Raw genomic sequence first — 18350 nt, 5'->3', positions numbered from 1 at the left:
TGGGCAAATTGGCTTTACTCACATACCTCAAATCAGGAAACTAAAATACCTCTTGGTCTAGTTAGATGCTTTCACTGGATAGGTAAACGTCTTTCCTACAGGGTCTGAGAAGCTCACTGCGGTCATTTCTTCCCTTCCCACAATTCCTCGGTTTAGCCTTCCCACCTCTATACAGTCCAATAGCAGACCAGCCTTTATTAGTCAAATCACCCAAGCAGTTTTTCAGGCTCTTGGTATTCAGTGAAACCTTTATATCCTTTACTGTCCTCAATCTTCAGGAAAAGTAGAACGAACTAATAGTCTTTTAAAAACACACCTCACCAAGCTCAGTCACTAACTTAAAAAAGACTAGACAATACTTTTACCACTTTCCCTTCTCAGAATTCAGGCCTGTGCTCAGAATGCTACAGCTTCCAGCCCATTTGAGCTCCTGTGTGGACACTCCTTTTTATTAGGTCCCAATCTCATTCCAGACACCAGCCCAACTTGAACTGCACCCCAAAAACTTAGAGCCTAAAAACTCACCAAGCAAGTAATTATGCTGAACCCCCTTAGGCTCTCTCTAATTAGATGTCCTAGGTCCTCCCAATTCTTAGTCCTTTAATACCTGTTTTTTCTCCTTCTCTTATTCAGACCTTGTGTCTTCCTTCAATTCATACAAAACCGCATCCAGGCCATCATCAATCATTCTATACGACAAATGCTCCTTCTAACAATCCCACAATATCGCCTCTTGCCACAAAAGCTTCCTTCAGCTTAATCTCTCCCACTCTAGGTTCCCATGCCGCCCCTAATCCCACTTGAAGCACCCCTGAGAAACATCACCTGTTATCTCTCCATATCACCCCCCAAAAATGTTCACTGCCCCAACACTTCAACACTATTTTATTTTTCTTATTAATATAAGAAGACAGGAATGTCAGGCCTCTGAGCCAAAGCTAAACCATCATGTCCTCTGTGACCTGCATGTACACATCCAGATGGCCGGTTCCTGCCTTAACTGATGACATTCCACCACAAAAGAAGTGAAAATGGCTGTTCCTGCCTTAACTGATGACATTACCTTGTGAAATTCCTTTTCCTGGCTCATCCTGGCTCAAAAGCTCCCCCACTGAGCACCATGTGACCCCCCACCCCTGCCCTCCAGAGAACAACCCCCTTTGACTGTAATTTTCCTTTACCTACCCAAATCCTCTAAAACGGTTCCACCCCTATCTCCCTTCACTGACTCTTTTCGGACTCAGCCCACTTGCACCCAGGTGATTAAAAAGCTTTATTGCTCACACAAAGCCTGTTTGGTAGTCTCTTCACACGGACACGCATGACAGAACCTACAGGAAATTTAAATTTACAAGCAAAAAAACCCCAATAAAAAATGGACAAAGGACATGAACAGACACTTCTCAAAAAGAAGACATACATGTAGCCACCATGCACATGAGAAAATGCTCATTAATCATTAGAGAAATGAAAATCAACACAATAAGACACCACACCAGTCAGAATGGTAATTATTAAAAAGTCAAAAAATAATAGATACTGATGAGGTTATGGAGAAAAAGGAATACTTATTCAGTGCTGGTGGGAATGTCAATTAGTGCAGCCACTGTGTAAAGTAGTTTGGAGATTTCTCAAAGGATATAAAACAGAACTGCCATTTTACCCAGCAATCCCATTGCTGGATACATACCCAAAGGAATATAAATTGTTCTACCATAAAGAAACATTCATGCCTTTGTTCTTCACAGCACTGCTCACAATAACAAATAATGGAATAAACCTAGATGCCCATTCATAGTAGACTAGATCAAGAAAATATGGTACATTTAAAAAAAGAAAAGAAAATATGGTACATATACACCATGGAATACCATGCAGCTGCAAAAAAAAAAAAATAATAATCAAATGTTGGGATCCACTCAGGATGGTGGCAGAAATATTAAAGGGAAATATTAGGGAAAGTTATAGGGAATAGTCACAAACCTTTTTGGAAGGCCAAAAGGTTACATAGCTTATAATAACTGAACAGGATGAAGGCAGTGGTTCTTACCTTAGAGCATTAGGTCATAGGGTAAATATTAGGGACATCAGAGGCTCCTCCAGTTAAGTCTGACTTACCCTACCTCCAATAACTAACCTTTGAGCCAGATGGCCCTCTCGCGGAGGGGAGGTCGACCAGGGATATTGCCCCCTAATAGTACTTACTTTAGACCACAGTACCTGAGTCACTCACAGAACTACTCTCTTACCCATGTTAAATTACCTCTATTTGTGCTGACTCAAGCTTTTGTTAACTAATCTTAATGAATAAATGCAAGGCTCCCAAGCTGATGGAGGCCGGCTGCAGTGACAAACCTCTCTTGGTGTGTAGGCCGTCGGACATTCTGCAGGACTGGCAAAACAGAATATCTGCATATCAGTGTACGTTTTATTCATCCATCTTTTGGGTCACGGTCTGCGGACAGACCCCCGCAGCTAGTGCCCTCAAGAAAGGAGCGCTGCCTCAATCAAATCATGTCCTTCACAGCAACATGGATTCAGCTGGAGGCCATTATCCCAAGTGACTTATCGCAGGAACAGAAGACCAAATACTGTATGTTATCACTTGTAAGTGGAAGCTAACCTGTGAGTACACATGGACACAAAGAAGGGAACAAAAGACATTAGGGCCTACTTGAGCTGGAGCATGGAAGGAGGGTGAGGATCAAAAAGTTATCTCTAGGGTACTATGCTCATTAGCTGGGTCACAAAATGATCTGATCACCAAACCCTCATGACATGCAATTTACCCATGTAACAAACCTGCACATATATCCCTTGAACCTGAAATAAAAGTTGGAAAGAAAAAAAATCACTTACATTCTTTTCCAGTCTTGAAGCTCACTTCCTCTCATTCTTTCCCACAACCTCCTCAACTGAAAGACCTGTAGAACGCTAAGGAACCAGGAACTTCTGTGCATCATTGATTGTGTCTGTGCTGTTCCCTCTATTTAGAAAGCTTTCTTTGCTTGTACTCAAGGTGAATTCTTTTTCTTAATTTCATTTTTAAATAGCATCTTCACTGAAATGCCTATCCCTCCAGCTGCTACCAAAACTTCCACTATCACTGCCTAGCGAAAAGTACTCCTACCTCTGTTTCCTCAGAATTGTGTATAAACTATTGTTATTACCGCACATGTTGTATTATATAGAACTAGGCTGGTGTTATGTACTGAACTATGTCCCCCAGAAATTTTCATATGTTGAAATTCTAGTACCCAGTAACTCCGAATGTGGTCATATTTGCAGACAAGTTATTTAAATAGGTGAGTAAATTAAAACAAGATCTTGAGGACGGCCCTAATCCAATATGGCCAATGTCCTTATAAGAAGGAAATTTGAGGCTGGGCACAGTGGCTCATGCCTGTAATCCCAGCACTTTGGGAGGTCAAGGTGGGCAGATCACGAGGTCAGGAGATCAAGACCATCCTGGCTAACATGGTGAAACTCCGTCTCTACTAAAAATACAAAAAAATTAGCCTGGCGTGGTGGCAGGCGCCTGTGGTCCCAGTTACTCGGGAGGCTGAGGTAGGAAAATGGCATCAACCCAGGAGGTGAGGCTTGCAGCAAGCTGAGATCGCAACATTGCACTCCAGCCTGGGCAACAGAGCGAGACTCCATCTCAAAAAAAAAAAGAAGAGGAAATTTGAACACAAGTACATACAAAGGGAATCCTGCCTCTGGGTTGCCTGTGGACTCAAGCTACATTATTCTCTCTGCCCATCTATACATAAAACAAATATATATGTTATATGTAACTTACATATAGTTATATATATAAATGTATATATATGTGTATATATGTGTATGTATTCACACATCCTATTGGTCCTACTTTCTTAGAGATCCCTAATAGAGACTAATAGAGATAGCATCTATCTTTATCACTCAATGCCAAGTTCTAACATCAGAACCACATCTAGTTAAATAATATAGTATAACTACAGGTGCATGTGTATAAAGTTTTTCTCAGGTAGTATCCTAATTTATACACACACACACACCACACACAACTCATTTGATCCTTACAAGAACTTCATGAAAGAAATATTATTATTACTTCAACTTTAACTGTGAAGTTCAGTAATTTGCCCAAAGTGAGTCATCTAGTAAGTGACAGTAGTACATTTTGAAACAAAGCAATCTAGCTGGAGGGCCTCTTATCATCACTATCCTAAGCTATAAAACATTATGAAAATATTTTTATTCTGTTAAAAAGAAAACATAGTATGTAACCCAATGCCTGGTACAATATTGATATTCCATAAATGTTTATTGAATGAGTGAATAACATCATTAATAAATATTCAATCATAAAATGAGATAACAGTATCATTATATAATTGTTCTACATAATTACAAAAATACAAACACTCATACTTGGAGATTAGGCCATTTGTGAAGTGTTGCTCGGTTTCAAAGACCAAGGTATGACACACACAGCACTATTTATTAATCTGCTCAATATTATATGGTGATGGAAGGATAACATGTGTGCAAACTACTTTATAAGGCTTGTAAGTATCAAATAGTAATATATCCTTTAAGTAGTTTCTTTAAGGACAGAATGAGATTCCACTAAATTATTTTTCATATACCTAAGGATATTATCCAAAGCTCTACTTTTTAAATCAAACATAACTAAATTATAGGAAGATTTATCATATGGTCATCATTGATTTTATTCTGGAATGTTTCACAACTTTTTCTTCATAAATTTTTGTAACTTGCTGTGAGTTGTATAGGGGCTACTAGATGAATATGTATTTATTTCATGCCTGGGATTTTTTTTTTTTTTCTTTGAGACAGTCTTGCTCAATTGCCCAGGCTGGAGTGCAGTGGCACCATCTCGGCTCACTACAATCTCTGCCTCCCAGGTTCAAACAATTATTGTGGCTTAGCCTCCCAAGAAGCTGGGATTTCAGGCATGCACCACCGCACCTGGCTAATTTTTATATTTTTAGTAGAGACAGGGTTTCACCATGTTGTCCAGGCTGGTTTCAATCTCCTGGCCTCAAGCAATCTGCCTGCCTCGGCCACCCAAAGTGCAGTGAGTGCACCCAGTGCCTGGGATTTGTTAGAAAACACAGTTTTATCCCAATAGAACTATTATGTTGACTGTCTTAAATTCAAAAAATTCAAATATAGAGACGTAATGTGAGATATTAAAAATTATAAAACTAACATCCAAATAACTTAGGTATTTAATCTTGTTCTAAATGTTAGTTTAAAAACTAGAAATAATGCATCATTGATCCCTGTCACCTACTTTAAAGTTGTCAGACAGGTACATTGACTAATACTAAGTTGAAAAGAAAGAAAACAAAAGCCTGACTGTTTTGAGTTTCTTGCTTCTCCAGTCCAATTTTCTGTCTCCCTTTTGTCTGCACACAGATTGTCCAGGCCTGGTGACAAGTTGAACAAATTGCCTTTTACTGTTCCTTTGATTTGTACAATAACACGTTAATTGCAACCCTGAGCTCTTCTTCTGCCCTATTGATTACATAATCACCTTTGCCAATTGATGCTGCCCAGAATGTCAAAAGGCATCCAGTAAAATGAAATACAAAATAAAATCTTTCTCTGCCTACCCCCCTCCAAGTAAATATAATTCCAACGCATCTGTAATCTCACATTGTTGGCAGGCCAAAAAGCCAAGTTTTAAAACTATATCCTGAAGTACTCCCTTCACCACCTCCAGCATTTCAGATCAGTCTTTGTTTCCTACTAACCCACTGATACCCAAGGGCTAGATTTGCCAGGAAGAATTAATGGTGATCATTATAATACAGAAAGCAACAGCTGCACCTATTCAGCTCTGTGTTAGTGATGCAGTTATGTAAAGCAAGGAGAAGCCAACCTAGACAGAAAAGCTTAGTAGTCTCATCTCTCACCTTGAAACAAACACCTTGCTACTTTAGTAAATATATGCATATAACATGTTTGACATTTACGTTATTTGAATAAAAATATTGATAATAATTTGTCTGTATTGAATCTGAATATGTAAGAGACACAAAAAACACACAACAAAGTTCTAATACTTACTAATGGGTTTGCTAAGTACAGTAAGAGCTCAGCTATCAGAACCCTCATCTGGCAACAATTCCTAACCAGAATCTACCAAAATCCAGGAATCAAACAAATACAAAAGATACTTCGAAGAAACACAAGCATTGTCACATCTTCTATGTGTCAATTTGATACACTTATCAAATAGGAATACCTTAGCCTTTTACTCAACACCTAACATATTTAATCATTACATTTTCGCCTCAGAGTCGATTAGAATCATCAAAGAAAGGCACTGTGGGTATCTGTCCCCTCCAAATCTCATGTTGAAATTTGTTCTCCCATGTTGGATGTGGGGCCTACTGGGAGGTATTTAGGTCTCCACGGTGGATCTTTCATGAATGTGTTGGAGCTCTCCTATTGGTTATGAGTGAGATTTATGTTTTTTCTGTGGTAATATATATCTGAAGTGTTCATACTGGGACAGAGGAGGATTCCTCTCACCCCTGAAATAGTAAGGCTGTGATTTATCTAGGTTGGTTGTCCACTCCTCCATCCTAAACCAGAGGCACATGTCTCAGAAAGTCCTACAACGTATATATATCACTTACTGTCCTTCAGTTGCACATGTAAGAGCTGAAACCAGCAAGAACTACTGTCAAAGTAGAATTATCAGTTTACCTAAAGCTACTTTATTCTCTACAGTTATCTTGATATGTATCTGCTAGCTGTGTGACCTTAAGCAAGATACTTCTTTGTGCTTCTGTAAAATGGATCCAACAAGAACACATAGTAGGAATCTTACGTGGGATAAATAAAACACCACTGTAAAATATTTAGCATGGTACCTGACACATGGCACACACTCAATAAAGTTATGTTTCGAAGTCAAAGAATTCAGAGAATTGCTATTATGTTATCGATAAGCACTTTTCAAAGCATCTAATGAAGGATCATATTAACCCTACCCCTGTCCCTCGTCCCACCCCAGGTCATCATAGACCAACTTTTCTGCATTGCACTGCTTGGAAGTCATGATAATTTCCAATTACTTTAAAAGTTTCAAAATGTGTGCCTTCAATTTCTGAACGTATGTCATTGTAGACCGCTATGTTTGTGGACCAACATCCACCCACAAAACATACTTTGAGTAACACTTTAATAGAACACCATCATTGTCTCCTAAGACAGTAAAGTTAAAATAATGAATTGTCACCATCTTTTTTTTTATTCGAATTCTTTGAAATTATCTACACAGAATAGGTGGGGCTCCAGTGTATAAACACAAAATTGAATGTATAAATGCTGGTAATATGTGCATATTCAAGCAAATACATTCACTTGATCAGTTTCTATAATTGAAGAAAAAAGAATTTAGGGAGTCAGAATTATCAAAAATCATATATAAATTATCTCAAGGATTATGTATCAAAGTCTTTTCAACTTTATTTATATTCACTTGCCAGTGTCAATTCCTCCATTGGAAAAAAAAAAAAAAAAATAGGTGAAGTACTCTACGTAGCAGTGTAATGTTATTTAAAAAAATCAGAAGACTACAGTAAATTGCATCATTTATCAATATAGTTGATAGTAATTCTACACCAGACCTGCACTTGACACAGCCATGTAACTTATTACCAGTCCCTAGCCATCAGAACATGCACAGAAAAGTATTTTCAAAAGCACTTACCATTTATTCAAAGTGTTTTGAAGTACGAGAAGAGCTAAATTCCTAACGCAGTCAGTATATACTTCAAGCCAAGCACTTAAAATCATACATGAATAGTTTTGACTACTAAAAGAAAAATAATAGTCAATAATTAATTCTACAATTACTTTTTATGTACACCAGTACAAAAATATTTGAAGTTTATAATATTGCATATAAATTACTACTTATAATGAAAATGTAACCAGTTGATTTTTTAGTAGTTTTGACTTACTATTTCTTAGAAAACAAAACCACCAACAAAACAAATACTTATTATGCTTTGAAATTTTAAATTAGGATGACTTCAAAGAAATTAACAGATGTTGTATTTATCTCCTTAAGTAGTTTCCTACTCTTGAAGTATAAACTCATTATATTTCTGCTAACAATAATATATATTACTTTATGTATAACGTGTTACATAATCTTAGAAGAATCAAGTTGAAAAGTTTTAAACTATTACCTAGTTAAAACTGACCATCAGTCAGCTTTTTCAGTAACAGAAATCTTCAAGTTCTGTGGCTGGGGAAATAAAAATGTAAACCGCACTGGATACCCCTACCCATCTACTAGAACAACAAAAGGAAACAAATAGGCAACACAAAGTGCTGGCAAGCATCCAGCACCACAAAAACTCATACATTTCTAGTGGGAATGAGAATGATGCAGACCTTTTTAATAACAGTTCGAAAGTTCCTTACAGTCACTTATTACATAATTCAATAAATTTATACCTAGGTATTTTCCCAAGAAAAATGAGAATATATGTAAGATTGGAGAGTTGATACTATGTGTGGTTGTGACTGGGTAACAACTATGGTTTGTAACAAATACCAATAGCACCAAGAAGGCCTGCAATGCTTAGCTTTCTTTAAGTAAATATCATAGCAATTTTTAATGTTTTTTATTTTCTTTATTGAAAAACAAAAAAATTACATATTTACTGTGTAAAACATTATATGTTGAAACATATACATTGTGGAATGGCTAAATCAAATTAACATATGTATTACCTCACATAGTTATCATTTTTCTGATGAGAACCCTTAAAATCTACTGTTAGCATTTTTAACTATAGTCACCACATTGTACAAATGATTTCTTGAACTTTTTCTTCCTATTTACAGGAAATTTTTTGTCCTTTGACCAAAGTCTGCCCAACCCTCACTCCCTCATCACCACCCCAGCCTCTAGTAACCATCACTCTACTCTCTACTTCTATGAGTTCAACTTTTTATGATTCCACATGTAACTGAGATCACGTGGGGTTTGTCATTCTGTGCCTGGCTTACTTCACTTAACATAAAGTCCTCCAGGTTCATCCATGTTGTCACACGTGACTATTTTATGGCTGAATAGTATTCCATTGTGTATATATGCCTTTTTTTTTAAATTCACTCATCCACTGACAGACACTTAGTTTGATTTGCTATCTTGGCCATTGTGAATAATGCTGCAATGACCATGAAAGTGCAAATATCTTTTCAATATACTAATTTCACTTCCTTTGGCTATATACCCTATAACAGAAATGCTGGATCTTATGGTAGTTCTGTTTTTATTTTTTGAGGAGGCTCATACAGTTTTTTATAATGACTACACTAATTTTACATTCACAGCAATAGTGTGTAAGAATTTCTTTTTCTTGGCTGGGCACGGTGGCTCACGCCTGTAATCCCAGCACTTTGGGAGCCCGAGGTGGGTGGATCACCTGAGGCTAGGAGTTCGAGACAAGCCTGGCCAACATGACAAAACCCCATCTCCACTAAAAACACAAAAATTAGCCAGGTATGGTGGCCGGCACTTGTAATCCCAGCTACTCAGGAGGCGGAGGCAGGAGAATTCCTTGAACCCCGAAGGCAGAGGTTACAGTGAGCCAAGATCATGCCACTGAATTCCAACTTGGGCAACAACAGTGAAACTCCATCTAAAAAAAAAAAAAAAAAAAAAAAAACTTTATTTTTCTTTACATCCTCACCAACACTTATCTTTCATCGTTTTTAAAAAGCCTTTCTAACAAGTGTGAGCTGATAACTCCTTGTGGTTTTAATGTGTATTTCTCTGATCATTAGTGATGTTGATCATTTTTTCACATACCTGTTGGCCATTTTTATGTTTTCTCTTGAGAAATGTCTGTCCATGTTCTTGCCCCATTTTTTAATCAGGCTATTTATTTTCTTGCTATTGAGTTGACTTCCTTATATATTTTGGATATTCACTTCTTACCAGACTTTTGGTTTGCAAATATTTTCTCCCATTCCATAGGATGTCCCTCCATCCTGTCAATTGCTTCCTTTTTTAATGCAGATTTTAACTTTGATATAATTCCATTTGTCCTTGCTTTTGTTGCCTATTCTTTTGGGGTTATAGATAAAAAGAAATCATTATGCAGATCAATATCATGGAGCTTTTCCTCTGTATTTTTTCTGATGGCTTTATAGCTTGGCATGTTATTTCTAAGTCCTTAATTCATTTTGGATTTATTTTGGTATATGGTATGAGATAAGGGTCTAATTTCATTCTTCTGCATGTGGACACAGTTTTACCAACAAAATTTTATTTAAAAGATTGTCCTTCACACATTGTATATTCCTGGCATCTTTATAAAAAAAATCAGTTGGTCATAAATGCATGGATTTATTTCCAGTCTATTCTGTCCCATTGATCTATGTGTCTATTTCCATGCCAGTACCATGCTGTTTTTTTATTACTGTAGCTTTGTAGTATATTTTAAAATCAAATGATGTAATAATTCCAGCTTTATTTTTCTTGCTCAAGATTGCTATAGGTATTTGTGGTCTTTTGTGGTTTCATATGAATTTGGGGATTGCACTTTATCTTTTCAAAAAACCAACTCTTAGTTTCATTGATCTTTTACATTGTTTTTCTACTCTATTTCTGCTCTAAGCTTTATTATTTCCTTCTTTTTACTAACTTCGGGGTTAGTTTGTTCTTTTTCTAGTTCCTTGGGGTACAGTCTTTGGTTGCTTACTTGATCTCTTTCTTATTTTTTGATGTAAGCATTTAGTGCTATAAAACTCCCTGTTAGAACTACTTTTGCTTCATCTCATAAGTTTAGTATGTTGTGTTTTCATTTTCATTTGTCTCAAGTTTTTTAAATTTCCCTTTTAATTTCTTCATTGACCCACTAGTTGTTTAGGAGTAAGCTGTTTAATGTTTACGTATTTGTGAATTTTTCCACAAATTCGAGGTGTTTTGGATACCCAATTTCATACCATTGTGATCAGAAATGATACATAATATAATTTCAGAATTTTAAAATATGCTAAGACTTACTTTGTTGCCTAACATATGATCTACCCTAGAGAACGTTCTGCGTGCACTTGAGAAATATGTGTATTCTGCTGCTGTTTGGTGAAATGTTCTGTATTTGTCTGTTAGGTCCCATTTGGTCTAAAATATAGTTTAAGTCTGATATTTTCTTGTTTATTTTGTATCTGGATGATTGGTTCACTGCTAAAAGCAGTGTATTAAAGTATCATATTATTGTATTGCAGTTTATTTCTCCCTTCAGTTCTATTAATTTTTTTTTATATTTAGGTGCTCCAATATTGAATGTATCTACAATTGCTATATCATCTTGCTGAATTGACCCTTTTATCATTACAAATTACCTTCTTTGTAATTACCTTCACTTTACAGTTTTGACTTAAAGGCTATTGTATTTGATGTAATTTTTAACCTATGCTCTTTTTTGGATCTATTTGCATAAAATATCTTTTTCTATCTCTTCACTTTCAGACTACTTGTGTCCTTACAAGTGAAATGAGTTTCTTTTAGGTAGCAAATGGTTGTATTTTGGTTCTTATATTCATTCAGCCACTTTGTGCCCTTTGTTTGAAGAATTTATTTACATTCAAGGTAATTACTGATAAGCAAGAACTTACCACTGCCCTTTTGCTAATTGTTTTCCATCTTTTCTTAAGTCTTTTTTCATCTTCTTCTCTTGCCGTCTTCCTATGTAAGTGTTTTTCTCTAGTGGTATCCTTTGGTTCTTTACTATTTATCACATATCCACGATAGGTTTTTGCTTCATGGTCACTATGAGGCTTATGAAAATATCTTATAACAGGCTGTTTTAAGCTGATAACAACTTAACTTTGATCTCATACACACACACACACACACACACACACACACACACAGTCCACATTTTTACTCCACTCTCTTTCTATATTTTGAATTTTGATGATATAATTCATATCTTTTATATTGCATATCCCTTAACAAATTATTGTAGCTATTAATACTTTTAATAGTTTTGTCTTTTAACCTTCATACTGAAGATATAATGGCTTACATTCCATTAGAGTATTTGAGTATTCTTCTTCTGACTGTGTGCTTACTTTTACCTATGAATTTTATATTTTCATATGTTTTCATGTTACTAATTAGCAACCTCTTCTTTCAGCATGAAGAGCTCTCTTTAGCATTTACTGTAAGACAGATTTCATGGTAATGAACTACCTCAAATTTTGTTTGTCTGGAAAAGTCTTTCTCTCTCCTTTATTTCTGAAGAACAGACTTTCCAGGCACAGTATTATTGACAGACAGTGCTTTTTTTTCCTTCAGAACTATAAATATATCATCCCACTCTCTCCTAGCCTGTAAAATTTCTGTTGAGAAATCTGCTAGCCTATTGAAACTCCCTTAAATATTACTTGCTTCTTTTCTCTTGCTCCTTTCAGAATCTTCTCTGCTTTGATTTTTGACAATTTGATTATAATAGGTATTGGGCTAGGCCTGTTCAGATTGAACCTAATTGTAGACCTTTGAGATTCCTGTACCTAGATGTTTGTGTCTTTCCCTAGGTTTGGAAACTTTCCACTATTTTTTTTAAAATAAGCTTTCAACACATTCACCTTCCCTTTCTCTTTCTTGAAGTCCTTTGACTTGAAAATTTGCACTTCTGATGCTGTCCCACTAATCCCATAAACTTTTTTCATTACATTTCATTCTTTTTTTCTTTTTGCTCCTCTGACTACATGTGTTCAAATAACCTGTCTTTGAGTTCAGATGTACTTCGACTTGATCAATTCTGCAACTGATTCTCTCTTGCTCTCTTTCTCTCCCCGCTTTTCTCTCTCTCTCTCTCTCTCACACACACACACATTTTTCACTTCATTGATTGCATTAGCTCCAGAATTTCTATTCAATTTTTTAAACATTTATAACTCTATTAAATTTCTCATTTTGGTCATTTATTGTTTTCTTCATTTTTTTGAATCGTTTCTCTGGGTTTTTTTTGTTTGTTTGTTTGTTTTTTTAAGTTCACTGAGCTTACTTGAAACAGTATTTTGAATTCTTTTTCAGGCTACTCAAGCGTTTTTATTTATTTAGGATCATCACTGGCACTTTATTTCCCTTCAGAGATACCATGTTTCCCTCATTGTCCTTGATTTTTCAGGCCATGCATTGGTGTCTGCCCATTTGAAGAAGTATACACTTAATTATGTCTTCATAGGCTGGCTTTGTCTGAGAAAGCCCTTTACTTGCCAGCCCACTCAGAAATTGTGGGCAGGCCTTCTGGCATAGTTTATTGGAAGGCTTGCTGCTGGAGTCATCTAGCTACTGGCTTGGTGCCTGGGTCTGCCACTGGGTGGTTCTGGATCCACTGGAATGGGCCTGTCAAGTGGGTCTACGGGGGTGGGCCTGGAACCTATACCCTTGAGAACTAACCTGACACCCATGTCCACAGGGGCTGACTTGGCACTGACGTGGGCTGTGAGTCTGAATCTGAAGGGGCTGGCCAGGCAGTAGGATGGGTCTGAAGTCTGTGTCCTCTGGAATGGGCCTGGATCCTAAGTCTTCAAGGGTAAACCTAGGCCTTAGGTCCACAGACTCTACTCTTCATGAAGCTTGGATATGTAAGAGTGTTGCTGGAGCCTCTCTCTGCTGGGGAGCCTGGAGCCTGTGTCCATGTGTGTTGACATAGTGCCTAAAGCCATGTGCAAATCTGGCATTGGAACAGGCATGACACCTAGGTCTGTATGGATCAACTTCGTTCTGGCCTCGTCAGGATCCTAGGATGGGCCTCATGTCTGGAGGTGCAGGAGTTGTCCTACTGCTAGATGCACCTGGAACTTTCATCTGGAGGGCTGGCCATGGGTGCTGGCCTAATGACAAGGGCTTTGGGGGTAGACTTGGGCTATGACAAGCCTAAAGCCTAGGGCCATAGGGGTCAGCCTGATATTGGGGGTGGTTTGGAGCCTGGAGTCATTGGAGTCAGCCTGGCCCTGAGCAGGTGCTGGTGCCACTGGTATAGGCCCAAAGCCCAGCTCCACTAGAGCTGGCCTGGCACTGAGGGTGGTCTGAAGCCTGGAGCCACTGAGGTTGGCCCAGTGGTAGGGAAGACCAGAGGTTGAGTTCAGCAGGCAGGCCTGGAGCCTGGTGCTATGTGATATAGTGAAGCCCTGGGGCAAGTGTAATAGCTCAGTCTGCAAGTTTCAGTCTGGCACCTGGGTCCACAGAAGCCTGCCCCATGCTGGGTTTTACTAGAGTGGCCTATGTTGGGGTCCAAGGCAAAGTCTAGTCCTCACTTCCCTGTCCTTCCCACATGCAGAGAGCATCCTTCTCCACACTGTGCTGCCTGCATTTGGGAAAAGGGTAATGCAGCTAATGTGAAACTGTTCTTTTTGACCTCTTCAATGCACCTTTTTTTTTTTTTTCCTGTGCTACATCCAGGTGTTGTGATCTCTTACCTGGTTCCCTTAGCTCTTGTGAAAGTATTTTCACACATGAATGGTTGTTCAAATTAATGTTTCTGTGGGGAAACAAGAGTGGGAAAGTCCTATTTCTCTATCTTGCTCTTTCCCTTCTACTATCACAGAAATTCTAGACTGCTTTCAGGCAAAAGCTATTACAACAAAAAATTAGAAATAGGTGTGTGCAGATACAGACATGTCAAGAATATGAAGGCATGTGGCCACAATACAATGACCTAAGACAAAATCTTTGCAGGATTTTTTCAGTAACAGGGCAATAAATGGAAAAATCCATATTCCAGATATTATCCCTCTCAGAAATACATATTTCTAGTTTGTGTCAACAAAATAAGCACATGCATTTATTTAAGGAATTAATGTGTTTTTGCATCAGGATGATATGAACTATGTAAGTTCAAATTTACTTCATCAAAAATACATGGCACAAAAAAAAAAAATAATGTGACCTTTGGAGCAAACACACCTTCACCTTAACTACCCAAATGAATCTTCAGAGCACCAACTTTTAAAAAGATCTATTATTAAATGATATCCCTGTGTCCAATATCTTTTTTAGTCATTCCTTTGCAATTACCCTCAGAACTTCTTCAAAACCTACACGAAGTGGCAATCTTTATAATCTGAAAATTTCCAAAAGTAAAATCTATCTCAGAGCACAACAATTCACCATCTGGTTTTTATCCCAAGAAGGACTGGTTATGTAGTGAATCTAAGTTCATATAACCAGCCAAGGAAACTATTTTAAAAGGGAAAACAAAGCTTTAATAAATACATACTTGCTTCCAGCACGGAGAATATAGTAAGGTGGGTAGGCACTTCACTCAGGCAAAACACTTAAGATATGCTCCTCAAACACACACACACACACACACAATTAGCTATCAAGGTAAATAATATAATAATGCAACCTTTTTACATAAGTTTTGATTTTAGAAATCTAAATTTGATTATTTTGTTAATCGCAATTTTTTGCACCAATTTAAAAAAATTAAATCAAAGTTAATGCAAAAAATTATGATTAACAAAATATCAAATTTTAAACAAACCCATCGTTCAAATCCGCACTAGTATAAGTCACTTCACTTGCCTGATTATTTGTTGGTAGAAGAGAAAAGAAACCCCAAAGGCATACAGAGGAAAAGTAAATCATCAGATTACCTTGTCATTATATCTTACCTCATGGAGACAGGTATCATGAGCTCAACCTGAGCTGTCAGAGGAGAGATTCGAGATTTTACACAAAGGAGGGATCCAACCGCACTTCTCCAACACTACTGGGAATACAAATGTGGTTTTGTGGATGGTAAATTCAAATTGCACCAGCTTGTTCCCCAAACGAGGTAGTATAGAATTTCAGACTCTTGCAATTACCCTGCAAGGATAGCTCATGTGTAGTCAGGAAGAGAACTTCCTCAGGGACTGCCTTACACATACTCGAAGTTGGAGCTGGAAAACGTTATATTACACCTACATTCACATACAAAATTCTCTTTGAACCTGTGGTGATCACCGGTCTCTCACACTCCACATACAGGCTTAAAGGCAGTGGAGGGACTAGGCAGGGGTACCTTTCTTAATCTAGCAGCTGTTTTAAAATAATATCGCTCTAATAGTATGAATGCTCATTCTGATAGTATGCTTGCTCATTCTGTAATACCATCCTTTTCTGTTCTGCTCCAAACTAACTATATCATTCCCACTGGACTGCTCCCCATCCCTATTCATTTGCCATCATTCTAGAAATAGGTGGTTTTGAGTCACATGATAGCTGTATTCTAATCGTTCAACTCTTATCCACACATTCTGTGCTGAGTCAATCTTGGTATTTCTTTATCTGCAGAAAAGAATGATGGGGTCCTCAGACAGTAACTTGGGTTGGGTGGCTGCAAGGTCTGAACTGGATTTTCTGTTTCTCATGTAGTATTCCTGCTGAGTCAGACTTCTTCTAGTAGGGTTAATGGAGGAGCTAACTTACCTTAGAGGGGTATTGAAAGGAACAGTCAGCATGATTAACACTGAGACTGGCAAAACACTGGAAATGAAGACCAGTTCTCTTCAGCATGTCAGGTAAAACAGACTATCATTTCAAATAATTCAGCCTCTTTACCTCTGTTACACCCACAATTATCTGAGTTATTTTTGTCATTTTTAGAGGGTCATTCAAGGTCAGGACACACTGGATTCGTAACCACAAAATCTCAAGAATGCAAACAGGTCTCTGTGTCACTCAACTTCCCGGTGGAATTGCACTGAAATGTTCTGACATTATTCACCATCCTATTCCCACGGGTCTGAGTAGGAGAGTCTTCATTCCAAAGTGTGTGTTTTATGCTGAGTCCCAGAGCTTCTCCTCCTCCTAGCTACAACATCTTAGCCCCAGGCTCTCTTAAAAGTTTGTTCTTACTTGGAGTCCAGCACCTACACTGAGTCTCTTTTTTTTTTTTTCTATTGATAAATAGACATCCTCATGTCTCTCCTATATAGTTTATGCATTCATTTAACAAATGAATTCAGTGCCAGACACTGTAAAAGAAATTTACAACAGTCAATAAGGCTAGGGGTATATCTGCTTTCATGGACTGTATTTTTAGAAATAGCTGGTGCTTTACTCCATGGCTACTATGACTTTTCCTTCAGACATAAGTGTCTTGGACAAAATGCACCCTACCATCCTCATTTCTCTCCACAGCCCGCTGAATTCTAGCTTTCATTTCCACACAATCCCATTATGTCATCAAAACTGGTCACACATTTTGTTTCAATCCAAGTAGCTATTTTAGTTTTATGTATCATTTATCCTTTTGCCTTCTCCTGGCCTCACTGAAGCACTTATTAATATTAACAATTCCATCATTCTAGAACCTCCACTTGGTTTCTGTAATACCATCCTTTTTTGTTTTGCTCCAGCCTCATCGGTCACTCATTCTTGACATCCTTTCTAGTTTTCTGCTTCCTTACTCCTCCTCATTTTATCCTTTACATAATAGGATTCATTGGGCTCCATTTTAAGCAATTTTATTCACTCTTTCCAAAGTGTCTTTATCTAGTTCTTCACCTATAATTGGGTGTGGATTTGTAATCAATTTCAAACTTGAATTTCCCAACTGCTTTACTGACATATTTATTTGGATCTTCATTTTAACCGTAACATGCCCCAAACTAAATATATCATTCCCACTGGACTGCTCCCCATCCCTATTCATTTGCCATCATTCACCATCATTTGCATGTAGGAAATGGCACCATCATAAGCCAAAAACAAGGGTGTCTCCTTCGGAGTCATTCCATGTCACATCTTGATTCTTCTTTATACCCACTGTTCCTGTCTGAGTTCAGGCTATGTCCATTTCCAATAAAAATTCCTGTAAGAAACTCTAGTTGATCTTTTTGCCTCTAATCTTATTTTCTTCTAATCCTTCTTTTCCACAATGTTTTCATAGTGATATTTTATGAAGGCAAATTTGATGATGCTGTTCCTGCTGTTCCCCTGTTTGAAACACTTTAAAGATTCCTCCTACCATGTATATAGCTTAGCATGACATACAAGCCTCTTCCTATATGACTCCCCAGCTGCCTATCCAGCACTGAATATTAACTGGCCACCCTCACTGCTGACATTCAGGTCACACGCCCCAAATTTGCTAAACTGTTTCTCAGGTCTCTGGGTCTTTGCATAGCTAGTCTCTACTCAAACAGTCATCCCATGCTCCTCATCCTTTTTTTCATTGTCTTTTCCCACACATCTTTTCAAACCTGGCTCAAGTTTTCCCATCAGAAGCCTTCTCTGACTCTTATACCCAGCCCTCACCACTGCCTTATCTAACTCTGATTCTGATGCTCAT

The 18350-nt window shown here is 37.6% G+C and overlaps 1 long non-coding RNA gene across 2 annotated transcripts in view; it reads right to left on the bottom strand.

The window, feature by feature from the left end:
- Positions 1-4999: 4999 nt before the first annotated feature.
- Positions 5000-18350, bottom strand: part of LOC110742654 — a 36118-nt gene continuing 22767 nt past the window's right edge. The window contains exons 2-3 of one of the 2 annotated variants that reach the window (XR_002520569.2): positions 15685-15782; positions 5000-7846 (exon numbers count right to left, since the gene is read on the bottom strand). This is a non-coding gene — a long non-coding RNA (uncharacterized LOC110742654). Of the gene's footprint in view, positions 7847-9650; positions 9690-15684; positions 15783-18350 lie in introns of those variants that run through there. The other variant, XR_002520568.2, reaches the window with a different exon arrangement.

Source organism: Papio anubis, chromosome 2 (assembly GCF_008728515.1).
Source record: "Papio anubis isolate 15944 chromosome 2, Panubis1.0, whole genome shotgun sequence".
Classification (NCBI taxonomy): Eukaryota; Metazoa; Chordata; class Mammalia; order Primates; family Cercopithecidae; genus Papio; species Papio anubis.
Note: the sequence above shows the minus strand (reverse complement) of the source record. Positions and strands in the feature narration are given on the sequence as shown.